The sequence below is a fragment of the Palaemon carinicauda genome, chromosome 43 (assembly GCF_036898095.1).
Source record: "Palaemon carinicauda isolate YSFRI2023 chromosome 43, ASM3689809v2, whole genome shotgun sequence".
Taxonomy (NCBI): Eukaryota; Metazoa; Arthropoda; class Malacostraca; order Decapoda; family Palaemonidae; genus Palaemon; species Palaemon carinicauda.
This window is the reverse complement of record NC_090767.1, coordinates 12081770-12087787: the sequence shown is the minus strand read 5'-3', so window position 1 is coordinate 12087787 and position 6018 is coordinate 12081770. Positions and strand designations below refer to the sequence as shown.

Sequence of the window (6018 nt, the reverse complement as noted above, 5' to 3'; positions counted from 1 at the left end):
GTGAGTCACGTGAGAAAAACCTGTTTTTTTTTTTACGCTCGGGGTCGCAAACGACCCATCGTACCTATCCAGGGTTAAGGAAGCAGTATTCGTCATCGATTCAATGGACAACCATAAACTAGGAAGGAACAAATATACCTTGCAGTAAACGTACCAGACCCTGATTGCAAACAAAATCCCCTCTCTCAACCATTATAAACCTATTTGCATAAGAACAACTAGAAGTTCTACATACTTTACATCACACATTAAAATACTTACTTGATGGGCTGTCCCATGAATTCCTGATGATGCATTTTCAGCGCTGATATTATTAAAAGGTTGCTCAGAAGACTCCACTAATGCATTTTTAGTTCCATTACACTCCAATCCAAGACGCACATAACGAACTTCTCCAGCTTTAGCTGCTAGCTCCATCAATTCCTCAGCAGTTACCTATGAGCAAAAAGTCCCAAGACTGTACTCTCAAACATAAATATATCATGAAACTTATGCAAATATGACAAATTCGTAGATAATTTGTATTTTTCCTAATTATACAAACCTTAGCTATTTAATAGGGGTATTACTTTCGGCGTAGCTGAAATGACGAGCCGTTAATTTTTAACATGGGTTTACTACCCACACCGCTAGTTAGCAGGGGTAGGGGAGGGTAGCTTGCTACCTCCCCCCTCTCACACACTGTGCTTGAGCTCACTTTGCTTGGAGGTAGGACTTCAAGAGGGATAGGGCTGGCGGGCAAGTTTGGTTAAATAGCTAAGGTTTGTATAGTTAGGAAAAATACAAATTATCTACGAATTTGTCATTTGTTCCGTAACTGGAATATAAACCATGCCATTTAATAGGGGTGACTCACCCATTAGGAAGGGTGGACGTCCCAGCCAGTACTGGCTTTTGGCTTCGCCCGGGGACTCCTTATTTGAGTGTGTATGCACTCAAGAAATAAGGAGTCCCTGCACCTCGCTAAAACCTTGCTACGCAAGGTCTGCGGCCTACACAAGCTGTGTGTGAAGGTATGAAGGAGTGTGACTCGTCCTAGAAAGCTCTGAAGTTCTTTAGATGGAAACTTGTAGACTAGGACTTTCCCAAAACCACCTCGTCAGGGTATGGGGACGTGACAGTATTAATCTTGATACTAGGAACACAAAGGAGCATGGATTACCTGCAGTGGTTTGAGGTCAGCTATGCAGAGAACACAGAATGCTGCTTTCCCCAAGAGAGGGGATGATGAAGAAAAGAATAAGGGCCAGTCAAACCTTTTCATTCATGCAGACTAAAACCGGGTAATAATGCCCTCAACCTTCTGCTACTTGTCCAATAAGGAGCTTGAGGTTTTAAACCAGCTGTTGTGCAGACACCACAGGGCCGATACAGAACGTATCGAGTCTTCTGTGGGTCATGTCTTGCAGGTAGTGGGATGTGAATGTCGTTTGACGTTTCCACACCCCAGCTTGAAGAACCTGCGTCACTGAAAAATTTCTTTTGAAGGCCAGGGACGTAGCTATGCCCCTGACATCATGTGCTCTGGGGTGACGTGATGGAGGAGGGTCTGGATTCAGTGCCAGGTCAATGACCCGGCGAATCCATGCTGAGATGGTGTTCTTGGTGACCCTCCTCTTAGTCCTTCCTGTGCTGACGAATAGTGCTGGCACACAAGGACGGGATGCGGCTGTTCTTTTGATGTACAGCCTCAAGCTCCTTACTGGGCATAGTAAGAGATGGTCTGGGTCATCTGTTACAGTACGGAGACTAGAAATCTGGAAGGAGTCGAATCGAGGATCCGCTACTCCTGGATTCTGAGTCTTAGCAATAAACTCAGGGACGAAGCTGAACGTTACCTCCCCCCATCCCCTTGAATGGGCAATGTCATACGAGAGACCATGAAGTTCACTGACTCGCTTGGCAGAGGCCAAAGCTAGCAGGAACACCGTCTTCCAGGTTAGGTGGCGATCTGATGCCCGGCGTAATGGTTCATAGGGAGGTCTCGTAAGAGGCCTGAGAACTCGAACCGAGTTCCATGGGGGAGGTCTCACTTCTGACTGAGGGCAGGTAAGTTCATAACTACGTATGAGTAGAGAAAGTTCTAGCGATAAGGAAATGTCCATTCCTTTCAGCCAGAAGGCGAAACTTAAGGCTGAGCGATAGCCTTTCACTGCCGAGACTGAAAGGCACATTTCTTCACAAAAATACACGAGGAACTCCGCTATTGTTGCAATAGTGGCCTCGAGTGGAGAGATACCTCTTCCACGACACCAACCACATAAGACTTTCCACTTTGCCTGGTAGACTGCTGCTGAAGACTTTCGCAGGTGTCCAGACATCCTGATCGCAACTTGTTGCAAAAATCCTCTCTAAGAGTGGAAATGCTGGATAGTCTCCAGGCATGAAGCCATAGTGAACCTACGGCTTTGTGGAAGATGTTGGCGTGTGGTTGTTTGAGTAGATTGCGTCGTGGAGGGAGTTCTCTTGGTGGCTGCGTTAGGAGTTGCAGAAGGTACGGGAACCATTCTGCGTGATACCATAGCGAAGCTATGAGGGTCATTGAAAGATTGACCGATGTTCTGGTCTTGTTGAGTACCCTCCTCACCAGATAGAACGGGGGAAAGGCGAAAAACGTCGATGTTGTCCCACCGTTGTTGGAAAGCATCTTGCCAGAGAGTCTTGGGATCTGTGACTGGGGAACAGTACAGCCGTTGCGAAAAGGTCCACAGTCGGAGAACCCCACAAAGTCAGGACTTTGTTGGCTACTAGATGATCCAAAGACCACTCGTTACTATCTGAGATTGCGTCGTGGAGGGAGTTCTCTTGGTGGCTGCGTTAGGAGTTGCAGAAGGTACGGGAACCATTCTGCGTGATACCATAGCGGAGCTATGAGGGTCATTGAAAGATTGACCAATGTTCTGGTCTTGTTGAGTACCCTCCTCATCAGATAGAACGGGGGAAAGGCGTAAACGTCGATGTTGTCCCACCGTTGTTGGAAAGCATCTTGCCAGAGAGCCTTGGGATCTGTGACTGGGGAACAGTACAGCCGTTGCGAAAAGGTCCACAGTTGGAGAACCCCACAAAGTCAGGACTTTGTTGGCTACTAGATGATCCAAAGACCACTCGTTACTCACTATCTGAGATGCTTTGCTCAGGTTGTCAGCAAGCACATTCCTTTCGCCCGGAATGAAGCGTTCCGATAGTGGTATCGAGTGGATTTCGGACCTTCTCAGTATCTCTAATGCTAGATGGGATAGTTGCTGCGAAAAAGTACCTCCTTGTTGATGTAGGCAACTACTGTGGTGTTGTCACTCATCACCACCACAGAGTGACTTGCCAGGTACTGTTGGAACTGCTGAAGGGCTAGAAAGACCGCCTTCATCTCTAGGAGATTTATGTGGAGGTACTTACCAGAGTCCTGAGGTCGTGTGGTACAGCACGAGGGCCCCCCACCCCTTTTTTTTGAAGCGTCCAAAAACAGCATCAAATCCGGGGGGAGGACGAAAAAATCCACTCCTTTTCATAGGTTCTTGTCTGCCACCCACCACTGGAGATCCGTCAGTTCTGCAGGTCCCATGGGGATCTGGATGTGCGGGGAGTCGTACGCTTGATTCCACCGGGACTTGAGTCGCCACTGGAGGGATCTCATCCTGAGGCGACCATTGGGAACTAGACGGGCCAGCGATGAAAGGTGACCGAGGAGACGTAACCACGATTGGGCTGGAAGTTGTTCTCGTCTGAGAAATGGTCTTGCGACCTTCCTCAGCCTTGCTATCCTGTTGTCTGATGGGAAGGCTTTGTGGAGAGATGCCTAAGTACTGTATACCAGTCTTTGAGTGTGAAGCAGTGAAGACTTCTCGAGATTTACCATGATCCCCAATCTTGGCAAAGTCTCAGAAGTTTGTCTCGGTGTTGAAGAAGGGTTGACACTGAGTCTGCTAGGATTAACCAGTCGTCCAGACAACGGAGGAAATGGATGCCAATCCTGTGTGCCCAAGATGTTACTAGGATGAACACTCTGGTGAAAACTTGTGGTGCTGTGGAGAGACTGAAGCACAGCACCTTGAACTGGTACATTCTGTTGTCTTGGCTGAATCTTAAGTACTTCCTTGAAGACGGATGATCTGGGATCTGGAAGTACGTGTCCTTTAGGTCCAGTGTGCACATGAAATCTTGCGGTCTTACTGCTAGTCTGACTGTGTCCGCCGTCTCCATGCTGAACGGAGTTTGTTTGACAAACTTGTTCAGATCTGAGAGGTCGATGACTGGTCTACAGCCTCCAGATGCCTTCTTTTCAAGAAAGAGTCGACTGAAGAGGCCTGGGGATCCGTCGAGGACCTCTTGGAGAGCGCCCTTCTTCAACAGGGTCTGGACTTCTGCCCGAAGGGCTTGCCCCCTTGCCGATCACATGGCAAGGGAGTTCAATGACACTGAATTCGTCGTCAGGGGAGGTAGAGAGTTATGAACGGGACGCAATATCCTAGACTGATCACGGAGATTGTCCAGGAATCGGCCCCAAGTTGCTTCCACCTGTTTAAGCAACTTTGTAGGCATCCCGCCACTGGTGGAAATGCTGGGAGACTGCCTATCCTAGCGTTTGCGGTCTCGGCTGCTCCCTCTAGTAGGATTTTTGCTTCCCCAGGAGGACTTTTGGCCTTTCCTTTCTTTGACAGGAAGGGCTTAGACACCATAGTCTTCGCTGCTGTTGCCTTCGTAGTGGTCTTGACTGGACGGGACTGCTGTGGTGCTGGAGGCTTATAGGGCTTAGATGTTAAAGCCCTATGAAGGAGGGAGTCTTTATGAGACTTCCTCCACCTCTCAGCGTCATGATCCACTTCCTTAGGCTCGAACAAGACAGATCCCTCTAGGGAGGAATGTCTGAGCCTATTGATCTCGGTGCTAGGGACCTTCTGATGGAATCTCTCAGCTACTGCATCCCGACATTTCAGGATGGTATTTGCCCACAAGTTCGAGACTTGGTGGGCCAGAAACTCGATCGTGCGAATACCTGAGAGAAGGAAGGTTTCCATAGCTTTCCTGGTACGTTCTTTGGAGAAGTCCTCAGAACGTATCAGGATACCTAAGGTCCCCAACCAGATAGTGCATAGCACACTTCGCAACTTTCTCCTGGTTGAGGATCTCGGTTGCCGAGAACGAGACCTACCGGTTGGAGTCTCTCTCAAGAGGGACTCCCCTGGTTAGCTCTTCCAGCGAGTGGTGAAGAGGAAGAGCTAAACAAGGCTCCTCAAGGATTTTGAAGTACCTCCTCTGTAACGTACACCCTGTTTGTGGTCATGTGAATGACCCCTGGTCACCGGCTCGCTTGGGGGGAGTGTGATTTATCAGCATCCACTGGAGAAGAGGTTGTCTCCATGCCAAATTGCCAACGAATGGTCTTCTGCCTCCCTCCTTATCTTGCAGATTTTGTGGGGGAGTCGAAAGGCCGGACTTGAGGGAACAACGGCTCAGGAGGGCGTAGGGCTACCGGTTGTATCTGGATTACTGTGACGAAGGGGGCTATGATTGGTCAGTCTCTTCTTTTGTCATGAGGGCACACCCTACAATGCCGGTGAAGCCTTACGATGCCCGCAGGACATAGATCAGTCGGGCCTAACGCAACAATCTGATAAGTTGTCACAATTATTGCCACTTTGCTCGTCATAACCAAAACCCTCATTTTTAGACTTAATCTTGGACTTTTATATTGCCTTTGAAAACTGTACTGACGTAAATGTTAAGTCTTCGTCCCCTGACCATTTTTCTCCCAAGTTGTCTTTTGTAAATCGCTACCATGAAATGAAGAGCACGTATTTTATCTAATAACATTGCAAAATTGAAATTCTTAGACTTGATTAAAAGTGTTCACACCTGTGTATGATTTATTGTGAAAATACATTGCTCAATACAAATTCAACTTTGTGTACCCCACCTCTTGAATACTAATGTTTAAATGAATTGCCAGTGTCATGACACCTCTGTTGTACGTGAGGAGGTGTGAGGAGCTTGTTGGTGGCACCGGAACGGTTGGAGGAGGAC

At 48.1% G+C, this 6018-nt stretch overlaps 1 long non-coding RNA gene across 4 annotated transcripts in view; it reads right to left on the bottom strand.

Annotated features, from left to right (window-relative positions):
* Window positions 1-279: 279 nt before the first annotated feature.
* Window positions 280-6018, bottom strand: part of LOC137633444 (uncharacterized) — a 58361-nt gene continuing 52622 nt past the window's right edge. For all 4 annotated transcript variants that reach the window (XR_011042220.1, XR_011042222.1, XR_011042221.1 and 1 more), the window contains one exon: window positions 280-435. This is a non-coding gene — a long non-coding RNA (uncharacterized lncRNA). The remainder of the gene's footprint in view (window positions 436-6018) is intronic.